The sequence below is a fragment of the Haliaeetus albicilla genome, chromosome 5 (genome assembly GCF_947461875.1).
Source record: "Haliaeetus albicilla chromosome 5, bHalAlb1.1, whole genome shotgun sequence".
Taxonomy (NCBI): Eukaryota; Metazoa; Chordata; class Aves; order Accipitriformes; family Accipitridae; genus Haliaeetus; species Haliaeetus albicilla.
In genome coordinates this window covers 40,907,815-40,935,684 of record NC_091487.1, presented here as the reverse complement: position 1 = coordinate 40,935,684, position 27,870 = coordinate 40,907,815, and the positions used below count along the sequence as shown (strand labels likewise).

The 27,870-nt window shown below is 39.5% G+C and overlaps 1 protein-coding gene and 1 long non-coding RNA gene across 3 annotated transcripts in view; both read left to right on the top strand.

Annotated features, from left to right (window-relative positions):
• Positions 1–127: 127 nt before the first annotated feature.
• On the top strand, positions 128–15,333 carry LOC138685515 (uncharacterized). Its single transcript, XR_011324813.1, has 3 exons — positions 128–254; positions 14,206–14,358; positions 14,870–15,333. It is a non-coding gene; the product is annotated as an uncharacterized lncRNA (long non-coding RNA).
• Positions 15,334–16,587: 1,254 nt separating this feature from the next.
• MIDEAS (mitotic deacetylase associated SANT domain protein) overlaps positions 16,588–27,870 on the top strand; it is a 62,610-nt gene continuing 51,327 nt past the window's right edge. The window contains exon 1 of one of the 2 annotated variants that reach the window (XM_069784327.1): positions 16,588–16,654. The gene's annotated coding sequence lies outside the window, so the exon portion shown is untranslated. Of the gene's footprint in view, positions 16,655–17,820; positions 18,010–27,870 lie in introns of those variants that run through there. The other variant, XM_069784326.1, reaches the window with a different exon arrangement.

Genomic DNA, 27,870 nt, shown 5'->3' with positions numbered 1-27,870 from the left:
TAAAGCGGCGGTGCCCCGAGGCCCGGCCCTTGGGAGGCGGGAAGGGCTGGGGGCAACGTCCCGCCCTGTCAGGGGCCTCCCGCCGGCAGCGGGGTGCCCCGTTGTGGTGGGGAGGGCGGGCCGCTGTGGGCCTGGGTCTCCTGGCGTGGGGCCGGCTGCCCGTGTGGGCGAGGTGATGGCGGCTGATCTCCTCAGGCGCTAGAAAAAGGCGGTTACAGCTCAGGAGGGGTTTTTCTTTGAGAGAGAGGGTAACGGTGAGAGGTGCTTGCTCCTTGCGTGTTCGAGTGGGTGAGATTGTGCTCACTGATGCGATAAAAGGCTGTGTTACGGCCGAGTCGCTGCCGTGTGCAATACAGCGTTCTGTTGACTATATACATACTTCTGCTATGCTTGAAGGCGGGTGAAGGGGCATCTTTACTTCAAGAGCAGGCTGTAGGAGGGTGAATGACTGAAGAGCCAGAGCTTTCCTGGGATGGGGCTCGGGTCCTGGTGCTGCCTGACGTGATTACTCTGTGTACTCGCCCTGTGTTGTAGTGACTCACCGTGCTGGAAAGGCAAACAGGTCTGTGAAGTGGCCACTGAGTCGGTGGAAATTACTGTGGAGCTTAAAGTGACCACTGAAGACTGGAAAAACTCTTCCAGACTAATGGTCCTGATGACTTCATACTCTGCCTCTCTCATAAAGACAGGCAAAGCCTTTCTTTTGTGGCCTTACACATAGCACTTCAATATAGGTCTAAGTGAACGATTTATACTTGTGCCACTATAATATACAAAACTTTGCAATTCACATTAGTTGAAAAGACATCATTGGAACTGTGATGGTCTAGGGAAAAAAAAAAATGAGGTCTCTTAATAAGGGGATTTATACCTCCATACTTTTTTTTCCCAACTTGTATCAGTTGATATAATGACAGGTCAACTTCTTACTGGTGTAATGCACTGAAAGTAAGTCTTCAGGGTTGAAGTTGGCCCCATAGTTTCAAACAGGCATATCTTGTATGAAGAAGGCCTGCGTTAAAATGAATAAATACTGACTTTCCTCATACTTGTACAAGAAAAGAGCAGTACAATTATTACAGAAATAATTATTTCAGAAACCAATGTTACATGTCATTATATGAGCAAACAGGAAAAGGTTATGGAGTGTATTAATGGGGAGCTCCGTGTTAATTTAGAAGTACTATATCTCAAGGACTACTAATAATTGAAATAAAAGTGGGGAACAGGTATGCTGTAAATGCACACATGTGCATAATTTTTTTCTATATATTATGTAATAATAAAACTTCAGGTATTTTTTAAAAGTACCAAAAAAACCCCCAATACATTAAATGGGCTTTCAAAATCTCTGTACAAACCCACTTTCTCTTGCCTAGCACAGGATGGCTTTGTTTCCTCCACAAACAAGGCTATCCTGAAAGGTGGTTACAGCAATCATCCGCAGTTTACTGTTTTAACCCTTATATTCATACCCCCCATTGTCTTTTTTGTTAAGTGAAGCTCTTGTGAAATAAGCTTAGGTGTGAATTTAAAATGCAGTAGCAATTCTGCACTGACTTGCCTTGTGGATACATGTTCTATGCTAAGAATGCCTTTTTGTGGTTTAGCTTAATCCACCTCAGCCTAAACTAAACCACACAAAGTCACCCTTCATGTGAAATAAAACTGTCCACGCAAGCAGGCCATTGGGGAATAGTTGTTACATAACAGATATTAGGGGTTGTTACCATATGTAAACAAGGCTAAATCAACCTGGGTGTCATCATTTTAAAGTCAATCAGAGATGGGGCAGAGATGAAATGGGGAATGTGTTTATGCTGGAAGATGGCTGTGGTCATTGTCAACAAACCATTACTGCCTAACCAAATTGGGAATGTTATTCAGTTGAGCCTTACTTCACCGAACAGATACTCCCCCCAATTCAAGGTTTTCTCTGACCAACTTCAGGCAAATTTGAGAAAGCAAAAACATTTCTTGGCCACATGGTGGGATTAAAAAGACTTCATCCTATTTGATCCTTTTAGAACAAAAAGAGAAAAAAAAGGCTCATGGATACAAAGTCATTAGCTCCCAGGATCATGTATAAACTTGGACAGAGTGTAAAAGTGAAACAGCTATCTGGTTCAGGGCGGTTAAAATATTGCCATCAATTTTAGTGAAGCCAATAACAATAGTTAAAATAAAATTCAAAAACTGCAGTCTGGAGGGTTTCTTTTTTTTTTTTTCTTTAAGATTGACTGACTGTTTAGCTTATTCCAAATCATCTTTTTGTTCCTGTTCACCTGCCCTTAATATGGAAGCAATAAACCTTACATATTCTGCCTATACTGTGAGGCTAAAATGTTTTTAAAGTACGAAGTAATCCTGTTCATTTTCCAAGATTTGCTGGGCTCATGGATCATATTGATGAGAATATGTAGTAATAATTCACCTTTTACACATTTCCATGTTCATAGGTAACTCACAATCTTGGGAGATGTGTGCCCTTTCTTTGTTATTTTTAATTAATGTCACTACAATAACCAGTCTTTTTAAATCTGTATAGATGAATAATACAGATGTTGCATATGTAATTAAAGTGCAGCTGTGTTTTGGCCATCAAAATCCTCTGGGGTATGCATGAGCTCTAAATGACACAAGATTCTTTAGCCTATGTGTGCAGGGACCAAAGTGGCCTATGAGGTCTCCCAAGAAACATCCTTCATGGATTCTGTGGATAGGAATGATCAATTAGATTACTCAAATCCAACACAATTTAAATCTCTCTTTTTGATGTAGTAAGTCTCTTACACGATAGGGAAATAAGATGTCATCTTCTGCTGTGGGGAAGCATTTTTCTAAGGGTACAGAAAGTTAGAGAAACATTTTTGAAACTATTCTTCAAAGAATTGATGAAATGTTGCTGAAGGTATCTTGAGAAAAGGTGTGCCTTCTCCATTGATAAAACAGCCTTATAGAAGAACTCAGTGTGTGATACCTCTCCATGTTCTTGGGTTACAAAACCAGTTCACTTGTCCTACAAATTCTGAAATGGTGTTTCAGGCTGCAGTAAGAAAAATTGTTGCAAAATCATCTGTAGTAGACTAGATGGTTTTCTAAACTGTTTACTAGTCTTCAGTTAAGTTTCTTGCCCTCATTGCTGAGCCAGGAGAACAGGCAATGAGAAAGCTCCTTTGTTCGCTCGATGGCAATGTCAGCTAACACCCTGAAGTCCTGCTGAGTGTAATTTGAGCTTATCCACACATCTTTGCACAAAATGTTTTAAGAGCTTGCAGATGATTCATTCTGCCACATAAGCTGCGGATGCAATAACTTCAGCAGAGGACAGTAACACATTAGGTCATTACAGCCATTTGCAGTGACTATTTGAATCTGTGTAAGTAATCCAATATATGAACTGAAAAATTTTAGCTTTGAGACAGCTGCTGAGGTTGAATGAGCTATTCAGCTGACTTTATTAGAGTGACATACCATGCTGTAGAGTGCAGTTTAAAGGTGATTTGTGAGCAGCTTAGCTCTCTGTTGGCTGAAAATGTTGGAAAAGGTAGACAGCTGGGGAAAGCAAGTTATCATCTAACTCAAGTTATACCATCCACTTCTGAATTGTTCTGCTTTTGCAGTTTTTGTTCATGCAGGTCCTGTTTTCTAAAAAAACCAAACCCCACAATGTATCCCTGTAGTTTGAGGCAGAGATATTTGTGGGAAAGTTTTGCAGGTGGCTAGTTAGCTGTCACATGAGACTAATGCCTTCTGATGCTAATTGCTAGCTAATCACAAAGTGGGCTTCATCTGTACAGGTAAGTATACAGATAAGGAGCAAACACTACCTTTTATGGTAACTTGGTTTTTCTGATGTTTAATGCTTGGGGAATGCCCTGACCTATCTTTCTTTTTAATTGTTTCAAAACTTTCATCTGGATTCTGACTGGACAAAAGGCATAGGTAGGATCTGGATTTGCTCTGTCACTGTTTTTGTGATTGTAAGGAAGCTTTGCTCTATAAACAGACTTAGCTAGTCAGAACTACTGGTTTTGATATATGTTCACACAGAAGACTATCTGTAGGGAACATCTTGAAGAATCACATTCATTTTAAGGTAAATAACTTCTTTTGTTAGTAAAGTAAAATATAGTATGTCAATAACACACCTTGATACCTGACTTTTGTAAGGAAAACACAGTGTTAAAATGCTTTTGCATAAATGTCGTTGGGTCTGCTCTTTAACCATTTGGTATTTTGTAAAACCTTTTAAATCCATGAAAAGTGAGCACAATATGTTACCATTTTAATCTAATAGTGATTACTACTGTTTGATCATCACAAAGTTTAACTCATAATTTTGCTTCCTTTTCTGTCTGTGCCTTTTTTTAATCCTTAAGGGAAGAAAGAAAATACTGAAGTGCTTGCTGCAGAGACTGATTTTCCTATTGTCTTTAGTTTGTTAGTGACAGCTTCTTAAATCCAATCAAAAAGGGTTAGCTGATGTTCTATTAACTTTTACATTATTAAATATGGTGAAGCTACATTTTGGTATAGCTATTTATTTAATGTTTATAAATGACCTGAGCATATTGTAGATGAAAACTCTCCTGCTGCTGTGCAGCATCATATCAGGATCACATCTTTCATTTTTTACTGCAGAACAGTTGAGGAAACTAGGAACTTCTGTTTTAGAACCACACTGCTAGACAAGCATACACATCTGTGTAGGAAATTTCTTTCTTTATTGCTCTCTGTGCCATTTCCATTTAATAATATCTCCCAGTTATAAAAAAAAATGGTTCTATTAATAAGCTTTCAGAAATCTGCAACCAGTGAGGTACTAATATAAGTATGGCTTACATTTCACACTCTAAGATTCAGTCATGCGTTTCTGTATCAGAACAGAAATATCTTGATTTTTCCCAATTTAATATAAAGCATCACCACTGATCTGTTGTAGACAGCATTGAGAAGTTTAAATTTTAATTTTGTTGTCATGGCCTGTAGTTGTTCTACATGCTTCGTAATGCATAATTATAATTCAAAACAGGAACGATTGAAGGTGTTTTAAATGAAGAATACTGATAACCTTGAAAGTATTTCTTCTTACTGCTATTTTCTCCACTTTGTCTAAAAAATATTGCAAGATTGGAAAAAAAGTTGTTAAATGTAAGTGATCCCTTTTTTTTTCTTGTTTCATAGCTTATGTGAATGGAAACTGGGAATGTTTAGTGAAAAGGAAACTAAATTTGTAATTTAGAAAGAACTGAGGTTATAAATTAAGCTGCATTGTGTGAGCATCCAAGATATGGGACCGTCCTGAAAAATGGGGGGAAGGAAGAATGTGGTCACAAAGGCTCAGATGACTTATTTAGAACACAAAATGATCTTTGCACAATCACGCTTACAGTAATGCTAAGTTATGATTTTTTTTTGGTTTAAAATTGCTGACAGCAAATGGTCAGGACGAGTGTTTCTGTCTGAACGGAGGACAGAAAACGTATGAGCACCATTTGTGGTGATTGCTGCACCAGAGCAGGAGGCAGCAGTGGGTGATAGACTGTGTTGCATGGGGAAGTCCTAATATTGTTAGAATATTGCATCATATTTCTGTTCTTTTCCATACTTGAAATTCAGAATAATTATAAAACTGCCCTGTTTTCTTATTTGTGCAGACTAATGCTAGAAGAGCTAATGCTAATGGCTAGCAGAAGCACAAAGAGAAATGGGTCTTCTAGAATCAGAAAAAAAGTTGTTCATGTGAGGGATGTATTTGTGGCTGTGTGAAGTTATACATAGTGTAGCTTCCTTGTAAGACTCCTTGGTATGCTAATCCTTAATCAAATAGAATTGAAAGTCCCATCTTGTGGGTTTCAACCTATGTGTTTGTGGAAAAACACATTTGGGATGTAGATGAAAGATGAAAGCTGACAAACGGTGAATAAAGGCAGGTGTGAACAAGGAAGAAAATGAATGAGAAGGAAGCTGCTTCAGAAGGAACATTTTTTGCACTGGCATCATGTTTATGCAGTGCTATTTCTGAAAAGCAAGTACTGTTTTGTAAAACAGGATTACGTAGACTTGCAAAGTCTCAACCAAAGGCATATTTTTGGAGCTCTGTGCAGGGCTTTTTTCAGAGCTGCTGGATATTAATTAGAGTGCTTCTCATCCATTCAGCATATGGACATTCCCTTCTGGAGATTTACAGCGCTTGGTTGTTATCAGTCAATTATTCACAACTTTGATATCAGTAAATCAGCTGTTGTATTCCACTGGCTTGGAAATGAGAATTTGCAAAGACTTTCACCTGTTTCCTATAAGGAAAAGAAGAGGGATCAGTAAGCACAACTGGCCTAGAAAGAATTAATGGTGTCAGCGACTGTATTCTAGGAGGCTGTGCTTGCCCTTGTTATTATGGGTGATGAAGTATTTTATTGGACATATGAAACTTAGATGACAACTGTTTTGACTGTCAGTGAAGCAACTGCAGGATAACAGTGAGGGTTGTCTTTTAGAGGCTGATCAACAATTGGTAACTGGAAGGTCTGAGGCAACTAAGCAATACCTGTTTCAGATTATAATTGCATACTGCGTTTTACCCAGCAAAGCTGGTAAGCAGTGAAGAGGCTTTTTGCCATTTCTGAGCAGTACATGAGACTATCTAAATGACAGTCTAAGGGCATTTTGGTGGCATCATTTGCACATCTACTGAGGCAATGAGATCTTGTTTGGATGGGTTTCTTTCCAGTTCTTTGTGCAGCTTTCTGTGGTGTGCTATGCATGATAGTTCTAACAGGATAGTCATCTAGGTCACTTGGTGGGTACTGGCTTTGCAAACACTGCAAGTTACATTAATTTTAAATAGAATGGTGAATGCTAAATGACAGGAATAAATAGCCTATATCATAGTTCTGGCAAACATATTGTATATTTTAAATGTAAATTCTATTAGCCATACATGACTAATTTGAGAGATCAGGTCTACAAATCAATGAGCTGTCCAAGTGAACTCATTACATAATTTCTACAATTAGTCTTTTCTCATAGTTCCCACTGCCACTTTTTAGAAGCTGAAAAGGCATGACAGAATTTTGTTTGGATGCCAGAGAAATGAACACAGGGTGCTGTTCTCGAGAACAATTGTGGTTGAAGGTCTGCTGGTGATATTCAAACCACAGCCAATGACTCTAAGACTGAAGTGCATGCAGTAGGAGAGAGTTGCAATTTTTACAAACAATGCTTTCCAAATATATGTTCCTATTTATCTAATTTTGTATGCCCCTGTTTATTTCTCTGTGTGCGTCCTGTGCAGCAAAGCTCCACCCTGCGATTACAAAGTCATGTTTCATACTGAATTGTGATAGTGTTTTGTTGTTAGGAAGTCCTCTTTCTTGTCCTCTGTGTTGCTTTGAACCTTTGATGATGTCTTGTGCTCCTTAGCCAATCTGCATCTTTCAAGAGCTTCCACTAATCCTTCACAAAGAGAAAAAAAACCCCATCTGTTGTAGTCACCTGATACTGAACAGCAGTAACATTTGTTTCCTTAGTAGTGCAGAAGTTAAGAATGGTGATCCTATAACTTGATAACTTTTTCCTTACTTTCAAAGTTACTTTCATGATAACAGGAGGTTTGAGGGTTGTCTGTGGCTTATTTGTTTTTTGTGGTTTTTTTTTTTTTTAAATCGGGCTGGTTTTCCCCCTGCAGTTTTCAGGTGCCAATTTCCTGAACCACTTCTCATTCTTGAGAGACTCTAGAAGTGGTAAGTTTTCTTCATCTTTTCTCTGATGTACTTTGTTCTATAAAGCCCAATGTCATGATTCCACAATGATTACTAGTGGAAAGTGGATTTGCTACTCCCTGTTTTGAGCATGGTGGATTTCTGCTGTTTCTTGTTAGAGTGGCACCATGAAGATAACATAAGCATATTCAGAGCATTTCTTGTGGGGCAGAGATCTTGCTGAGGCCAAGATAGTGATTGCTTCTGTATTGCTTAAGGCAGTAGTGATATTTGAGGATGCCTCTCATACATGGGAGTAAAGAGCAAAGAAACTAACCTACAGTACCTATAAACAGAGGCTGTGGTAAATCCAGCAGATATGTAACGCTAGAGCAAGTGGTCTTGCATGGTATTTGAATACCTTTTCAGTTGTTGCCTTTGTGGATCATGTGTATTCCTGTGTCTGTTCTATTGTAGGTCTCGGTTATATAAGCCTCCTCCAGCTCCTTTTCTTTGCTTTCTCAGTCCACTGTGGCTTCAAGGAGCTAGAGAAAACTCTGCAGGAGTAGGGGGGAAAATAAAGGAGGAGCATGCATTTGCAAGGGAGGAAAGATCCTGCTTAGTTTGTAGGAAGGGAAGGGTTTTAAGAGTACATGCAAAATGTCTGAGATGCATTGATAAAAGACATTATTGTCGCCTGTTGAAATTGCTGCTCCCTGTTTTCTTCAGGCTAGCAATCTTGTGGCAGCCATAAAGGTATGTGTTTCTGTTGAGCGCTATTAGTGTATTTCTGGTAGTTCAAATGCTCAGTGGACAATATAGTAATATAACCACATCCATATTTGGGAAGCATTCCTGCCTTGGAATACTACATCCTATCGAGAGCTAGCACTTTGAAATTGCATTTTATGCCCTATGTAAATACTGCAAAATACCTGTAGTTGTACGTTGTACTTTGAGCACAAGCCTTTTTAAGGTTCCCATTAACAAGGAAAAAAAATTGCCAAGTTTCTACTAAAAAAAAAAGGAGGGGAGGCAAAAAGGGGAAATTCCATAATGAGATTTGTACTGATAAACATACAGAGAGGAACTGAATTAATTTTCTGTATTATCAAACATGCTATGTACTTTATAACAGAATTAAGGAATGTTCAGAGATCACAGCGATAAATAGACCAGCTGGTTGGGTTAGGACACAAATTGGCATTGGAAGGCAGCTTGGAGGACTGCCAAAATACTTCTGGAGTCCAGGCATGAAAATCAATATGATGTAACTTGCTCGTGAATCCGAGAAGAATAAAAACTCCACAGCAATTTGCCAGTTACACTGCAGCGTAATGGTGATGACAGAAAAAGCCCTGCAGCCTGGTTTGCACCAACGCAAACTGCCAGCACAGGCAAGCATGGAGTGTCAGTAAAGAAGGATTAAGGAGTAGAGGGACAGATAAGGTCATCAAGGTGCATAAATATGTGGTTCCAGATTATCCTCTTTATTTCACACATGCCTGTCATATATGTCTTATTTATACATGTTGGTGTCTCCCATAGTGATTGATTTATATCCCCCTCCCCTACTATAATTTATTTATGGGATGGAATAGGAATGGGTGCCCATGAGAGAGAGTACCACATGCTATACCTATAGAGCCTAAAGTTAGCAAATGCTTGCTTTTTGATTCCCCCACTGTCCCTAGATTTATACTGCATACCTTTCAATTTAATTGCAATGGTACTGAGTCATTGTCACTAAAGCCTGTTTGGGCTGAAAGCTCCTTGAGTCATTGTCAGTGTCAAATGATTTGAAATGGGCTTTGAGATTGCTACTTGTAATATATCAGCTACTGAAGCTCAGAAGGAGTTCCTAGTTAAGTTCTCCATAAGAGATGACTTTAAGGATGCTCTGCTATATATCTACATATATACATAGATATATACAAATTGTACATTAAAAATATTCATAATAGAAATATTGAACAAGGCTCCAAATCCTGTATATATTTATATACCATGCACCATTAGTTATGAGTAGTTTCTTGATGTCAATAGAGTAAAAAATAATCTTATTTTTGTGGGCAGGTACTGTTATAATTTTGTAAGCCTATTAGAAAATTATTATCACTGCCTGAGTTTCTTCATTATTTGGGAAATTTTTTGTGTGCAGTGGATAGATTGAATAAATTTTTTTCAGGAAGGGATACTATTTGTAATTATGCTTGTGTCCTGGTTTCATCTGGGATAGAGTTAATTTTCCTTCTAGTAGCTGGTATAGTGTTATGTTTTGGGTTCAGTATGAGAAGAATGTTGATAACACACTGATGTTTTCAGTTGTTGCTAAATGGTGTTTAGACTATGGTCAGGGATTTTTCAGCTTCTCATGCCCAGCCAGCAAGAAGGCTGGAGGGGCACAAGAAGTTGGGAGGGGACACAGCCAGGGCAGCTGACCCAAACTGGCCAAAGGGGTATTCCAGACCGTGTGACATCATGCCCAGCATATAAACTGGGGGGAGTTGGCCTGGGGGACGGATCACTGCTCGGAACTAACTGGGCATCGGTCGGCGAGTGGTGAGCAATTCCATTGTGCATCACTTGTTTTGTACATTCCAATCCTTTTATTATTATTGTCATTTTATTGTTGTTATTATCATCATTATTAGTTTCTTCCTTTCTGCTCTATTAAACTGTTCTTATCTCAACCCACGAGTTTTACCTTTTTCCTTCCGATTCTCTTCCCCCATCCCACTGGGGGTGGGGGAAGTGAGTGAGCAGCTGCGTGGTGCTTAGCTGCTGGCTGGGGTTAAACCACGACAGCTTGACAGCAGAAATGCTTTTTTAAAAAAATGCAGTAAGGAACTGAAAGCTTTTGTTTTTCCACCATAAACCACTGAAAATTTAAATTTCAAAATGCATTAGCAGTTGTGTAATTTGAAAAAGCATTATGTTTTAGGTGATACCTTTGAAAGAACAGAAATACTAAGTACTCCTGTAATTCAGTTGCATTTCTGTTTTCTCAGTGCTGCTGGGAAGGCATGGATGCAAAGATATTCTTAGCATGAAACTTAAGGATTGCTGTTTTATTCCAGTTGTCATTAGTCCTAGTCAGTAGCTGGGACAAACAGTGGGACATAAGGAAATATTAAATCATTCTTCTGCTGCTTTGACAGTTGCTATTAGTGGGCTAGATAGTGTAGGAACTATTCTGGTGGTATACAACCTGTGACTTCCTGCATAAATGAGAATCCCTTAGTCCGGATAAACAATCTTAGAGCTGAATGTTGTCTGTAGTTTCCATACAAAGGAGGAAGAGGGAGCATTGCCTTCATATTGGTGTACCTCTGAGAAATATCATGTCTGTGAAAATGAAATATAAGTTGAACCAAATCACTTTAGGGTATTAAATAGACTAATGATCAAATTCATTAACTACTCTGTGCTTCAATAAGAAATTGGTCTACTCAGATTATTAAAGGAACAGCCTAGATTATAATTTGTAAAAATTACTCCTAGTAAGCAGCATTAATGTTATATGAAGACAGAAAAACATTCCAGCTCATTGTTTCAAATTCCAGTCTTCTGTTAGTACACTAAATTCAGTCAAGCTGTGAATATTACACTGCAGTAAATGCTCTCAGTACGTCTTTCTCTTGTTGGTTTGTTGTTGTTGGGACTCCGAGTGCTTCTCTGCCTGGGCTCAAAGCCATCCTAAAGAAAGCACAGCTGGTTGTGTTGGGGAAAAAGAGACAGAAGAAGCCTTAGTGGAAGTTACCTGCAAAAATAAGCCTCAGTGGGGTCTTCTGCCATATTTGCTTGGCAGCTGCTTTAAGCTGAGGCTCTTGCATGTGGCCCTGTCTGAGCTACATTGCAGCTGCATTGCAGCCATGCCTGTGCCCGACACTTGATCCTGACCTGTGAACTTGTCTTCCCAGCTTAACTTCAGCCCTGCCTCATCCCCATGGGTATGCCTGATACCCTCGGTTTGGGGCTGCCCCCCTGGCCTGCCCTGCTTCCTTGCTGGGGATAGTGGGACCAGCCCCAGCTGGTGAAGGCCCTGTCCTGCTAACCTTGTGAATCTTCTTGCCTCTTGATCCCAGGCCCTTCGGAAGCAGCCCCAGCCCTTGCTGCTCCCTGCCAGTCATCTGCATAGATTTTAATCAGAGTATCTATTACCAAAAAGAAAATCCATCCATTTGATTTCTAGAAGTTTTACATATGAATTTCACAGAAACTGTAGAACTACTCTCATATTTTATAAAGCATTCACTGTGAAACCAATATGGTGCAGGAATCGATATAAGTGCTCCTGAAAGCAGGTCTACAAACTTCTAAAACCTCAAGGTTTTGGAAATGACATATATACACACCCATAGTAGTAGAGTGTGTTCCTTTTAAACATATTGCACTCTTGTAATGCATAATGAGAGGTAAATTCCAGAAAGGTTTGTTGAAATCTGTTATAATAGTGACCATCAAACCATTTAGTGATTATGGCATTAAAAATATGTATTAGAATTAAATATATGTGTATACCCACCAGTTCTTGATACTCCTTGCCCATCATGTTTTTCAGGAGTATTTCTACTGCACTTTTCCCAAGGTATGTGTATTAATAATAATAATAATTCATAGAGCTAATGAATTTACAGTGCTTTACATTTTCAGTTCTAAAATAGAATACTACATATATTCATTAGTTCCTTTTCTAATAGTTCCTCTCACACAGTAGGTAAGAAAATATTATGTCTAAATATTTAAGAAATAATCAGAGGCATTTTACAGCCAGCTGTTTGAAAATTGTCTTATTTTAGGTGGCATTTAATTTTTTTTTTTAAATCGTCCTGCTTAAGGTAATTTGAACCTAATTTTCAGAAGGGCTTGTGCCACTGTTCAGTCAATTGAGCAGCATGAAACATTTGGTGTCCTATAATTGTATGTGTAGATTAGTGACACTTAGATGAGGGGGCATATTGTACTTTAGTACAGTCTGTAGATTGAGCTCCTGAAATACAGGAAGAGTATAGTGTGACAGATGAATTTACATGTGGACTTGAGCATTTGGAGCTAACCAAAGCTCAGCTATTGAACCTTCCTGTGGCCTTCAGCTCACCACTTAGCTTCTCCAAATGTTGTTTTTTCCTCAATTGTAAACAGTGAATAATGTTACCACAGACTATTGTTTGTAAAACAAACAAACAAAGAATGTGGGATTCTGGGAAAAGTGATAGTAAATGCAGAAAGGACTGCAAAGTGTGTTTAAGGCTACACAACCTCGCGAAATTAGGAAGAAAGTTGCAGCAGTCCTGTTTTTCAGCATGCAATATAATTCGGTACTTCATAGATTCTTACACTGTCTTTCTCACCATGGTGTCTGAGCTTCTTTCAGTAGTGTTCAAGCAATGTGAATAACTTTTTTTTCCCATGTGGTTTCTTTAGACTAAACCGCAGTGTCCTTCCCTTTCCCTCATGTAACAAGGTCTCATCCTGGTTCTCAGGGAGCCAGTTCATGACACTTCGTGTGTGGATACATATGTATTTACACACACATGCTCTACAAATAAACACATGTATTTTCCCCTAAGTTGATCAAAGAAGGTGAATCTTGCTCAAGTTAGTAAAGCAAACTCAGTGTTTTAATTTTAAACTCAGATACGAAGAGTAAAATAAATATGCAAGATCTTTTTTTTTCTTTTTGCAAACTCTTTTAAAAAAGGCAAACCCCTTCTTTCCAGATATTCTGACTGCATTGAGTTTCCCAAGAGAAGTTGTACCCTAAAATAATATTTCATTGAGAGTTTCATTTTAATTCTGACAAAGATGGGAGACAGACGTTGACATTGGGGAAATTCAAATTTCTTTGTAGTAAGAAGTAATTAATCTTGTATAAAAAGAAAAAAGTGCATTTTTGTAAGCATTTTTCCTGTAATAATGCAGCTGAAAAATGCTGGCTATGAGGGAATGGATTTCTTTGTATTTATGTTGATGGTCTTCTAAATTCACAACATCAAAACTAAAGCCCAGACAACCTGAAACACATACAATCACTTGTATTTCATATAAGATTTTTTTCAAACTATTTTACTATCATTTAATTAAGACTCCTCTTACGTGAGTTAAGGGGATTTGCTTCTTTATTTATAGAATCACTCAGGTTGGAGGGGACTTTGGGAGGTCACCAGTTCAACCTCCTGCTCAAAGCAGGGTCAACACTGAATTCAGACCACCTAACTCAGGGTTTTCTTTGTCAGGTAGTCAGGGCTTTCTTAGTCAGGTATTGGAAACTTCCAAGAAAGGAAATTCCACAGCCTCTTGTGGCAACCTGTTGTATTGCTTCACTATCCTCACTAGCTGGTTGGAACGGCCACTGTTTCAGTTTGAGCGTTGTCTTTCTCCCACTGTGCACCTCAATAAAGAGCCTGGCTTTGCCTTCTCTTGTAGGTAAAGATCTAGCCTTGTAGCTATTGGAAGGCTGGTATTAAGTCTCTCCTACCTGTTCTCCTTTCCACATTAGAGAAGCCCAGTTTCCCTCAGCCTCTCCTTGAAGAGGACGCCTGTTCCAGCCCTTGACCATCTTGGCTTTCTACTGGCTCAAGTTTATCAACATCTTTCTTGTACTGGGGTGCCCAAAACTGTACACAGTGTTCCAGATGCAGACTAATAAATGGTAAGTAAAGAGGAACAGTCATTTCCCTTGACCTAGCTCTGCTTTTCTTTATACAGCCCAGGGTGTTGTTAGCCTTCGCTGCTGGCTGGTGTTTACCCCACTGTCCACCAGGACCCCAGATCTTATTCAGTTGTGCTGAGTGGCCTGTCAGTCCCAGCCTGCGCAATGGCAAAAGGTTAGGCTGGCCAAAGTGCAGGGCTTTGCATTAGTCTGTGTTGAATTTTATGTGATTCTTGTCTGTCCATTCTCTAGCTTTGTCTAGAAGCAGCCCTGCCCTCGAGCATTGAATATATTTGTGGGATAAACACTGCAGCTATTGATTACTGGTTTATGCTGTCATTCTTTTTTTAAGAAAAATATCACACCCAATGGCAATTTTAGAGGAAATTTCACTGTGATTGTGAGATGGAAGTTTTAGGCTTACTGGAATCTGAAACTTGTGTTACAAAGAGAGTAATTATTTTCTTACTAGCTATAGTGATTAGGGCCTTCATTTTGTACTTAATTTCAGGGAGAACTAATAGCTCCATATTGTCTCCCATAATGCTGGAGCACTAGTTCAACTTGTGACGGCTAGAAAGAGGATGGGAAATTGGCTCTACTCTGACTTGGTGAAAAGAGTGCCACCTACTGAGTGCATGTCCCAGTTTTGCCAACTTAAGTATGCAAAGCGTAGTCTTTAATCCAAATTCTGACTCAGTGCAATCCAGTTCATTAATGATATGAGTCGATGTTGTTACAGCACAAGATGTGTCTGTACAAGTCAAAGAAACCTCAGATTTTTATATGATGACAGCCAGGAAATCTTCCAATCTCCTTCTTCAATGTAGTAATAAAATAACGACACAACAGGGAATATATGTGTATTAAATTTGTTACTGTAAAACTGATGGACGTGCAGCCTGCATGCAGTCTCAGCATATGCTGAGAAAAGAAGAAAGAAAGAAAAAATTTAAAAAAGCATAGCAAAAGCTACTGCAAGGAAGAAAATTATGATGGCTCGTTCTGGAGGAGATAAAAGGACTGTTTAACATAAGGAACAGAGATACAATTGAAGACTGCATAATGGCAAAATCTTTACAAAACACTTCATAAAACTGTTTATTGCTCAGTACGATAAACAGTAGCATACAGCTGTATAAACGGTCCTCATGCTGTGGTGTCTGAAGTGTGCTGCTTGTATTTCAGATCTATAAACTGGCTGGTGTATCTACAGGCTTGCCTGTTTTTGTTCTTATCCCATTTGGTATGTTTAGGAAGAAGTACCATCCTTTTCTATAGATTTTGCATCTTACAGTGTGTTTCAGCTTTGTCCTTGTGGTTACTATGTTGTCTTTGGCTCAGTAAAGAAGGATTCCTATCGGCCTTATACATTATTTAGGAGGCAACTAACAACAATGTTAAAATGTCTCCTAGACAAGGGTAGAAAGCATACTGCCCAATCTATGCAATGTTAGCTCCTGTAACCAGATGATGACATTTCTGCCATTGTCTGCTGCTTTTATGTGATTATGTATTGTGAAACATGAGACACTGCTCATCATTTTGCTTCCCAAACTCCAAACAGGTGAAGTACAACATGCATTTGTTCTGGCTGGAAGGACAAGCTACACTTTGCTGTTACAACATGATTTACAGTCATAGAAGAGTGGTGGGGTTTTTTTTGTTTGGTTGGTTTTTTGTTTGTTTGTTTTTCCCAATGAAAGTTGAGATAAGCAATTTCAATCTTATCAATATCTGATGTGCTTCATGGGAGGCACTGATTGCCTAACATCTTATAACAGAGAAGGAAATAACTTCAGTTTATGGAATCTGTCTTTTCAGTCTTTATTAGGGCAAATTAAACTAATGGGTTGTATGCCTTTGACTTAAATAATTGAACATATGACTAAAACTGAAGTTTGCTTTCCATGTTAGCTAATTTGTGAACAGCTGTGAATTCTTTCTGTATTGATTTAAATATAAATAAATATTGATATAAATATAAAATTGATCTATTGCTCCTGTCTGTTCAGGAGTTTAGAAGGGCAAATGCATTAATGGTAGTATAGAAGAGTTTTCCTTGAATGTCCTATTGAGACAGTGTTGCATCAAATGATACGTTTGGTTGTGAAAGAAAAAAACCAAAACACTTTACCAGTAGTACCTGTGGCTACTATTTTGCTCTTCACCTCCGTGTGTCTCACTGTTATTCTCTGCACGGTGACAGGAAAAGATTGGGTGTGGTAATTGGACTACCGACCTGGGACTCATCAGAGAAACCTGGTTATGCATCAGATACATTCTGTAGTCATGGGTAAGTCGCTTCTCTGGGCTCCTATTTCCAAGCATCTTGAACTTCCCAGGTAAAAAGTTCTGCATAGAAGCCAGGAACAATTGTGAAACAAATGCAAACTAGAGTGAGCAGTGCAAAAATTACTTCTGTATTTCACTCTGTAAAGCAATACGTGCTAGAAGGGAAACTGCCCTACTGGTCTGAAAAAAAAAGCTATGCTACTGTGTGCAGTGAATGAGCTAAGGCTGGATGAAGGTAAATACGTGGCAACATGCATGTTGGGGGAAAAGCGTTTGGCGTTTTCGTGTTGCTTGCCATGTTTCACCGAACAAGAGTCTAGTCTGTGAATGCTGTCTAAATGTTATTTTATATGCTGAAAGTTTTGTTAATTGTGAACAAACCCGAGTATTAGAGCAGTCTACAGGGGGAGCAATGACGAAGCAGCTTCTTTATTTCCTGCCTTAAGAGGAGTAACGTGCCTGCATTTGCTAGCACAGTTTTTATTCTCAGACCAAGGCAACAGAGGAAGCCATATTCCAGCAGACAAGCTGAACATTTTAAGAAACCTCAGCAGTATGTGTGCTTGTGAAAGTCAATTTCGGTTTTCTTGTAAAAGTAAATTTCAGGTGTTTGGTAAAACAGCCAACAGTATACGGATGACCTTGAGGGTTTGTGTCTAATACAGATCCTTTCTCCTTTCCCTGTTTTTTTCCACTTTTTCTTCAGAGAAAGCTGTGAAAAAGGGACCAAAGGGGGGGGAAGAGAAAACCATGTTTTCCTCTGGTACAAGTGGTTCCTTAAAAACAAAAAAGCTTTTAGTTTGTTTTTCTTTAGAGAGAAGGGCCACGAAGCCTGATCATGCTGGGGAGGCTGGCACTGAACCGGGGGCATCCAACCGGCGAGTTTTGCCAGGTGTTGAACACGGCAGTATTTTGCAGGGCTCGCCTTCCAAATCAGTGCTGCAAACTCACTCCCCGCCCTTACCCGTTGGGGATTTCCCCTCCTTCCCTGCAAACAGCAGCCAAAGCCAAGCACAGAAGGTCAAGCCAAGATCTGTGAAAAAGGACAGGGGGGCCAGGCCGGTGCCTCGAAGAGGCGCTGGGGGCCGGCGAGGCTGCTGGCTGCAGGGGGGGAGGAGGAGGAGGAGGAGGAGGAGGAGGAAGGCGGGAGGAGGAGGAGTTGAGGAGCCCGGGCCCGGGAGCCTCCCCGCTTACCGCACTAGGAAGTGACGCTTTCCCTGAGTCCCGGAGAGAAAGAAACAAAGTTTGGCGTTTTTTTTCCCCTTCCTTCTACTTCCCGCCCGCCCCCCCTTTGCTAATTGCCGCTCCGCGTCCCCCCGCGGGCGCCCGCCGCGGCAGCCGTGCCTCGCTTCGCAGGTGAGCAAGCACGTTTCCTTAGCTCTCCTGTTTTCCGCGGGTTTATTATTTTGTTTTTTCCGCACGATTTGCTTCCGTTTTCCTGCCATTTTGGAGAGGGGGTATCTTTCTTGGGGGTTGTTTTTTTGGGGGGGGTGGAGGGCTGTGCTTTGTTTGTGGGTGCTGGGTGCAGGATGAGGAGGAAAAGTACCTGTGGAGGTGACGGGGGCGGCTGGTTCGGTGCCTGGGCCGCGCCGCCCGCCGGGACCGGGACCGGGACCGGGACCGGGGCACTCCCGGCCCGCCTGCTGCGGGGGGGGGGGGGGGCCAGGCTCGGCTGCTGAACTCTTTCGTCCCCCTTTAGCGTGACTCGTTAGGAGGGCTCCGGAGGGGTTACTTCGCTGCTGCCTGGCTGCAGCAGCGCTTTAAGGATGTATCTGTGTCCGGGTGAGCTGCTTGCGGATGGTGTTTGGGGTTAGGTGGTTTTGTTTTGGTTTGGTTTTTTTTTGGGGGGGGGGGTGTCTTTCTCTTTGCGTGCTGGAGCTGGGGCAGCTCGGCGTGTGCCGCGGCCTGCGGGCGCTGCGGGGGAGCACGGCGTGCTTCAGCCGCTCGCTAGCGCAGGGAGTCTCGGCTTGCGAGGGTTGGATTTCTCCGCTGGGATTTACGCGGTGGAAGGGGGGTGGGGTGGGGAGGAATTTATTAGATAATTTCTGAAAATCCCGTGCTCTCAAATGTACAGCTCGTTCTTGTTGGCAGCAACTGCGAAGGACTGATTCTTTGCAGTTTACCAGTAAAAGCTGACAATACACCCACGCACGTATGTGAGAGTCTTATATAATACGTACGGGTTTTTTTAAGAGGCGTAAGCAGGATTTATTTTTGGTTTGTAAAGACTTGTGTGGTTGCAGCTTGCAGAATTAGAGAAATATTCTCTTTGTTCAACAGAGATTTACTTGGCATCCTCTTTAAAACAGCTTCTCTTTTATAATAATGTGATTTCATCTTGACTACATGTTTTGAGTGCAGTGTAAAGGCCATCTGTACTGGGGCAAGCAGTTAAGGGAGGGGAAGAGAGAAAAGAAATGTCCTAATGCGGAGACTGATATTAGGTTGTTTAGAGGGCGAGACTGCAGTTCCAAGCAGCAACAGCAGCAGCTTTATGACTGTGTGTAATTACAGAGTGATTGCATAGGACAGCATTGTTGGAACGAATACGTATACACAGGCTATTGTGCAAGATTTCTGTACCGAACAAAACCTAGTTTTGCATTGCAAATGCTAAAAAGAGAATGTATTCTGCATTGAACTGCCACGTTCCTCTTTGACTTCACCGAAGAACTAGAAGGCAGGGGGGAAGCAGAAGTGGAGCGAGGCTGATCGTAGAAGTCACGGACCTGAAATACTTGGCAGAAACGCCATCGGTAGTCTCTGAAATCACAGAAGAAATTGAAAGCTCGTTGAATCTGTGGGTTCATGTTTCTAAAGTGATTATGCAGCACGTAAAAATCAGGCAGGTTTGCTAACAGTCCTGCAAGTTTAGTTTAATTCTTCCTCTGGTCTAATTTCTTGTGTGTTTGTGTGGGAAAAACGCATATGTTAAAATAAGCAACTGCAGTTCAGCTATCTTGCTTGGAAACAGAGAGAAGAGCATGGGGGAGAGTTTCTGTGTCAGGCCACAAAAAATTAGAGGTTGAAAGGAGTGCTAGACGAGACATAAGTTTAGAGCATGCTGTTTCAACTTAAGTTGAAGAGTTGCATCTTGCTCAGTGATTTTGCAGGCAGCATTGGCTGCGGGATAAGGACAAGGCTTTGAGAGTGTGCCGCTGACACTGTATTAGCAAGTCTTTTAATTTTAACTAAGGCTTTGAAAGACCATCAAAATTACACCAAAGTTCTTGCAGCTACAACTTAAGGTACCTAAGATTTGTTTTTCAGAGACGATGGTTACCTGTAATTTTTATCAGTTTAGTACTTGGAATTCATGAAATACCAGATCCTAAAGATTTCAGATCTGGTACTCAGAAATTGGTCTTTCTAAGATTAGAGACAATTTTCTAGAAATGTTACTTTTAGCAGTCATTGCTGATGTCTTAATAAATGCTGTGAAGGCTTGTAAAGTGTTTTGAGCATTGTGATGGAAAACTGCTTTAAAACTTCTTGGTGTTCAACTAGAACGTATTTAGGTGAACTAGAACTTTAGTTGAACACACAGATCATCTTATTATTGGTAGTTTCCTCAGGTTGTCAACGAAATGCTTATGCAAAATGTATGTGGCTTTGTTAATGAAGAATGTAGTGATGTGCTGAAGAAGTTTACATTTGTTTGCTTGGTTTTAGCAAGTGGCTAATTAACTGCAAAACTAGGCCTGTCACTTGACGAACTTTCATAGTGATCCTTCTGTAAGTTTATTGGAGCATTTTATCATAATACAAAACAAGCAAAGATACATTCATCTGTGTGTTGCTATGATGTTCTGTTTGTAGATTTTTCTTTGAATTGTTCTTCATGTCTTGACTGACTTGAAAATCTATGTTATACTGGGTGTTTCAATGTCAAAATTACTTCTGGGAAAAAAACAGTGCTTAAAGATTCCTTGAATCATTTTTGGTAGTGATACAGTGTAGTTATTTCTTATGCTATGTCTTTTGCTTTTCACAGCCTGTGTGGTGGGAGATATGTTTTAGGCCAGGATTCTTTGGGCTTGTATACAAAGGAGCAGGTAACTTGTATGTCTGTGAGTCGTCCTGTGGTAGTCAGTGGAACTAGTCATAGATATACATTTGTGTGCATATTAACAAAAGGGAGGCATAGCCATGCTAGCCTTCAACCCATTCAGGCGCATGAGAATATCAGTGACATGAAATGATGAGGGCTGTAGCACAGCACAAGCCTTTTGAGAGCCTACATAATCATTCTAGATGTTAATTTATGCTTTTGCATTTTCACTCTTATTGTCACCCATAAGTGGTAGCTGCAGAACTGCAGGAGAGATTTTCAAGCCTGGCATCTCTCCCATCACGCTATTCTGTCAAGTGGCCAGGCAGTCCCTTAAGTTGCCCCTGACGGAGGACCTGCAGCCTTTCTTTGGAAATGGCCACCTTGGTGACGGTGGTAGCAGCAGTGTGTGTGTGGGGGGGGCATGTTCAGGCATGTAAGGAGACAAGAATGACTGCCATGAATCAGAATGGGAGTCTGTCTAGCCCATGGTCCTGTTTCCAAAGGTGGATGTTTTCTATATTGTCGTGGTTTAACCCCAGCCAGCAAGTAAGCACCACGCAGCTGCTCACTCACTTCCACCACCCCCAGTGGGATGGGGGAGAGAATCCGGGGAAAAAAAAAGTAAAACTTGTGGGTTGAGATAAGAACGGTTTAATAGAATAGACAGGAAGAAACTAATAATGATGATGATAATAATAAAATGACAATAATAATAAAAGAATTGGAATATACAAAACAAGTGATGCACAACGCAGTTGCTCACCACTCGCTGACTGATGCCCAGTTAGTTCCCGAGCAGCGATCCGTCCCCCAGGCCAGCTCCTCCCAGTTTATATGCTGGGCATGATGTCACACGGTCTGGAATACCCCTTTGGCCAGTTTGGGTCAGCTGCCCTGGCTGTGTCCTGTGCCAACTTCTTGTGCCCCTCCAGCCTTCTTGCTGGCTGGGCATGAGAAGCTGAAAAATCCCTGACCATAGTCTAAACACCATTTAGCAACAACTGAAAACATCAGTGTGTTATCAACATTCTTCTCATACTGAACCCAAAACATAGCACTGTACCAGCTGCTAGAAAGAAAATTTACTCCATCCCAGCTGAAACCAGGACATATATACTTAGCAATTCTTGAGTTTCTACTCAAGAAACTTAAGTAGTTTTCCCTCAAGCTCAGGTAAACATTTAGCAACCACTTTTTTAACCTACTGATCAAATCATGGAATGAGGATGTTGAAGGGATTTGTATTAGGGATAAGAGCTGGTTTGTTTTTGTTGTTTCACCTTTTCTTAAAATAAAAAAAAAAAGATTTTTTTTTTCTTCTTTTTCTGAGGCATTGCATAAAATTTTAGTATTGGTCCCAGTAAATTACAGTGAAAATGAAATCTAGTAAATATGCATATTGTCTCCAGTGCAGTTAGTTATATTCTAAGTTATATAAAGGGAGAAATAAAACACTTTTCTCTTAGTGTTCATCTCAGATGGGGTTCGGGGGGGGGGTGATGGAGCCAGGAGCTCTGGTGGTGAGGTTTTGCAACACATGTCCAAAAAGCTAGCAAATTCTGGCACAGGCAAGCAAAGGCTCATGAGTCAGCTCCAAATGGAAGACTTGTCACTGAGCAATTCGTAAATAGGAGGGATGTACTGCTAATTCAAGGAAATATCATCGTTAGGACCTCCCCTAATAATTGGAAGTGTGGCACAGAGCTATCTGTCAAATGGGAGTTGTTCGTGCTTTGAATCACATGTTCCCTTTAGTGTGATTTGAACATTCAAACCAAGAAATCCTTGTTGTGTGATATGTAGGTCCCTGAAGGAGGTGGTTGCTCAAGTAATAATTTAAATTTTTGTAGCTGCATACCAGCAACTTGCATTCCGCGTGGAAGCTCCTTGGCAGCTATAGCAGCTCCCAGTGCACAAATGGCATGTGTTTCCAGCGTGAGGCTGCTCAATAAGCACTTCATAACATTTTGCCTCACTTCTGTTTCTGAATGGTCTCCAACTGTAGCCCTTCTCTAGTGCTCCGCCGATGAACTCTAGTGACTGAAAAATACACAGAATATTATGAGAAAAAGCTATACTCTTCACACCAGGGAAAAATGTGAACGTATGCATTTTGAATGCAGCCAACATTCAGGTATTCAGGAGCAAACAATGGAATGGGGATGCAGAGATAAATCTTGTTAATGAATTCTTTGCTTTTCTGGCTGTGTTGATGCTTTTTATCACATTTGGTGCAACTGACAGCCACCTGATCAGCAGGCCTGAATTAATATAATTTGTTAATCTATATATAGTATGGATGATGTACAGGTATTCTTTGAAATTTACATTTCTCAAAAATGATTGTTCTTTTTATGTACAAGTAAATTACATGAATGCCCCTTGTTGCATTGGCAGCTGGTGTTGATCAAGAAGTTAAAAACTGGGAAAAGCTAGATTTGGAGGGGGTGGCAAAGTATTCAGTGGGGATTTTCTTTTTTTTAAGGACATCTTGAAAGGCCTACAGCAGAACTTGGAATAACACTTTCTTTTTTACTCTTTAGCTTCTGAAAATTAATTTTAAAGTTCTGTATAGTTTGACTTAAGTATTGGTAAAGATTGAAACAAGTTAAATGCTATTAGTGACTGAAGTAGTAAACTGAGAAACAGTTCTGATATCTTTTTTTACTAATACGTTACTGATTCATTACATGTTCAGTGTTGGGGTGTAAAGAGATAGTTAAGTGGAATCAAGTCAATATTTATGTTGCATTTCTTTGCTGTATATTATCTTCTCACATGAAAATTGGTTCTTAGTTGCTTGGCTTCCTCCATCATACCTTACTAGTAGGAGAGGTTATAGTGCAATAATATATATTGGTATATCATCTTGTCATTTATTTTGGGAAGACAGATTAAATGCCTGTGTATATTTATGTGTACACACACTATTCTGTTGTACACCCTTAAGTTTCTCATTTTATAACTCAGTTTCCCTGAGAACAATGTTCCTTTTTCTTGTGATGCTAGAGTACTGTTTGTGAAGTTTTGTTTATTTTTAAAAAAACTTTTTGAAGTTTTTTTTGTTTGACTGTTTGTACTATGTTTTCAAGCTTGAGTATCATGCTAAATTTTCGGGTTTATCTTAATTTATTGTTTTTAATAATGTTGCTTTTAGTATTTCTAGACCTATAGTGACCAAAACATGCATGAACTGTGGCTGCAAGGATTGTTCTTTTTTTATCAAGGGCTTTTACCTGAGAAGACTTTTTGAAATACTGGTTTGGCTTTGCAGTCTGGTTGTGGTACAGTGTCGTATGGTTGATTTCCAGCTACCAGATCAGCTGCATCCCTTCAGCATGGGTAAACTAGAATCTGTTCCCTGAAGCTACATGTTGTGGGGCAGTGGGCCTGCTGAAATGCTTGTCACGTTGTCTGCAGTGTGCATTGTGATGAAGTCTAAAGTTGAAACGAGTTCCAGAAGTCTGAATAATCTCCAAATTGCCTTGTTATGGTATAGTTCATAGGGTAAAAGTGCATTTCTGTTTGGATCCCAGGTTGCTTGAGGATGTTGCATGATTTCAAACTCAACTTAATCATGTATGCTTAGGTGCAGCCTTATCTGCTACATGTGTGTACACACACTTATGCTTCCTTGAGCATCTTCTTTTGAACTCCTGCATCTGTCTCTTAGTAATCTGTCATAAATTACATTATTGTTTAGAGTTTTATAGTAGTGCAAGTCAACTATTCTTGCTGTTTTGTAATATCCTTAACTGTTAAGATTTTTGGCCCTGAATAGTCACCTTTAGACATGCTGAAAAGTAAAGTAAAAATGTGTGTCATACGTTAAAAATACTCTTGGGATTTTACTGGATAATTTGCCATTAAACTGTCTTATTTTCAGGCTTTATTTCTTCCTACATAATGTATTGTTCATTCTTTCAAGCACTTCCTGAAAAGAGAGTTTGCTGTGTTTGTGGGAAATTACTACACTTGAGTGGAGAAGAATCTAGCAAAGTATTTTCCTATTTTGAATTTGGTTTTTCTACCATCTGAGAAGAAAATCCCAGCACTGCCAAATTCCTGGTGAGAGGAGAGATAGCCACAGCTGTAAGGTATTCGGATTGCTTTAGGAGAGTCCAGTGATGACAATTTAGGATGCCAAGTATTCATGTATGTGAAACTGACAAGGAAATCTGACTGCCCCTGTGATTTAGTTTGATTTTGTGACTTAGAAAATTCTGAGTTGAATTATTCCCTTAGAATCTTTTTTGACAAGCTCTAGATGTTTTCCTGTATGAGATGTGGTAAACATTGGGAATATTTATAAAGTAATCTTTAATAAATTGAATTAAGATTATAAGTTTATTTCAGTTTTTTTATTGGAAAGCTATTATCTTTTCAGATTTTTAGAAAATGTAAATATTTTTTCAGATATGTATCATGAGTAAATTGGGTAGCCTTTCTACAGCAGTATTTGTTTAAATGAAGATGTTTTAAGGGATGTTGAGATGCCTGGGGAGAATATACTATAAATGTAAGATAGGAATTAATATTAACTGTACCGTTGGGCATTCTTTTTATTAAGAGTTTAAGCTGTCCTCCTTGAATATTTGGAAAGTCTTTTGCACATAAAGGGTGTTATTGCAAGTAAATAATTGTAGGAAATGTTGCATTTGATTATGGGCTTCATTTTTTGTGATAATTTCAGTATTGAAGTGGTCTTTGTTACCATGATTTTCTAAATACATGCAAAAATGCAAAATATTTTAAGACATTTCTTCTTTCCTATTGAAGTATGAGAACTACTCTGCCTTGGGGTTTTTTTGTTTGGGTTTTTTGTTGGTTTGTTTTGGTTTAATGCTCTTTCTTTGGCAAAAGTGAAATATTTAAGGTATGGTACTACTGACTGACTTTGCTATTACCACTTTCTTTCTATAGAAAATGTGGTATAACTTCTCCTGTAGAAAAATTTGATCTGTAGTGAAAATGCACTTTTATTGTCTAAGAATACGAAAAGAAGAATGTGGAACTCCTTTCCAAATTCATGTGGAAACATCATCACAAACAATTCATTTTAATTTTGAATTTGAGATGCAAAGAATAAATGTTTTAAGTATTGAGGTATTAAAAATCTACCATGTTTGGTATACATGATACTGTGCTTAGGTTTTGCACTCGTTAATGTTGAATAATGAGCTGCCTTGCAAGAAGCTTCATTCAAGTCAATGCTGATATTTTTTTCTTAAAAAATGAACGAAGCCTATCTGAGGTTTTTCATTTGCAATGTAAATAAACCTAGTTACCTTACCTTTATGGAGGAAATTAAAATACAGAGAGCTTCGTTAGCAAAAGAGATAAAATGCAGATTTGAAGCCTTGATTTGTAAAGTTTTTCTCTACAGCGGGAAGAGCTCTTAAGTAATAATAATTACTATTGATATAAGTTGCACACTGGAATAATCAGTTTCCTCATTCACGTAATCTCTCCTGGCATTTTAAAATGAGCTAGCCTACCTGTGCACACATGTATGCCAAGATGCAGGTTTTTCTTTGTTTGTCTAAGAATGACATATACTTGCTAAATTGTAAAGCACAGGAGTCAAAAGCAACTTGGGCAGACTGGTCATAAAGAAGCAAGGCATCCCTCCAACACAGAGGCGATAGAGCAAAGTTAGAGGCCTTTCACTGGACTTCAGGTTGCACTGCTGCTTTTTAGCGAGTGTATGGATTTCTCCACAAGGCACCTCTGTCAGAGGTATCATTAGGCAAGTAAGAGACCAAAGGCAGTGCCCCAAATACTTGTTAACATCAACAATTGCTTGACTGCGCGCACTCGGATATTTAGTTAAAGGGACAGTCTATTTGGTATTTGGAGTTGATGTTATAACAGCCACATTGGCAAGATGCTGCTTCTTTTCTGCTGACTATGTATTTGGGTGACATTGAATTGGCTTTTATTTTTTTTTTAAACAGAAGTGTTTTGTTTTATTTTTTTTCCCCAGTGGTGATAAATCTAAATCAATAATCTGTTACAGTCCTGACCAGCAATATTCTGTTATATAGTAGTGTGAAGTTACTGTTGATGTTTGTGGAAGAATGGGGTTTTGATAAAAGGGCAAAACTTCCTGGTTTTAAAAGACAACCCCGAAACAAACAAATATTCTCACATGCACACAAAATAAAAAAGTGCCAGGGTAGGAAGATACTTAATTTAGAAGCTTTTAATGCTTCCTTCATGAAAGGTATTAGTATTTAAACTATACTTGGATTTGGATCTCAAATTGTGAAGGCTTAGTTCGGTCTGTCTACTACCATAATAGCATACCTCAAGGACTCCATGAGAAAAATCAAATAAGAAAGCTCAGTATTTGAACTGGTTCACATGTTACTCTGCTAAAGAGCAGAGATGGCACTGATGTTTGCAGCAACTCTGTGGTGTCTAATGCAGAAAGATAATTTCTTAAGAAACAAAAAAATAACCTGGTTTTCTATAGTCTTGTGGCAAAAATTTGAGCAGAAATCTACTGAAGAGGGTTTGTGAGAATTATCCAAATCTGCCTAAGATAGTTTGCTTCTGCTCTTCACATCATGAGCATTAGTAAAAAGGACTGCACCCGCTCTGTAATTTTTCAGGCTACATGGTATAGATAAGTCTACAGTTTTACTCTCTTTCATATTCTGACCCAGTAAGATTTTACTGCAGGTTTTTGCCATTTTAGTTTGCATAATATGTAACAAAGGTGCAGGCTACACTTACAAGGTCTAAGTGATCTATAGGTGTCCCTTTTGTCAAAAGCGAATTTGAGGGTCTGATTTGCTAGTGGAGGTTGCAATGCTGTGACTGGGTCTGTACCAGCAGTTCTTATGGAGGGAGGTCTGTTTCAGGAATACAGCCTAGAAATTGAAGTTAGGGGGAGCTTTCTAACATACTAGTTGTGTTAAAACATTTAAGAAGTCACATCTGTACTCTTACCAAGAAGTCAATGGCTTTGTTTAGCCTTTAAAAATCTTGAGTAAAATCTTGCTCTTAATCTCTTCTATTAGCCTGAAGTGTTTTTAGTGTTCCACCTCAGAGTTAACTGGTGTTAGTATTCTGGAGGGCAAAAGTGTTTGTATTTATGATTTCATTGAGCCTTTTATTCATACATAGACAAAACAAGCTGCTTATACTTCAAACTA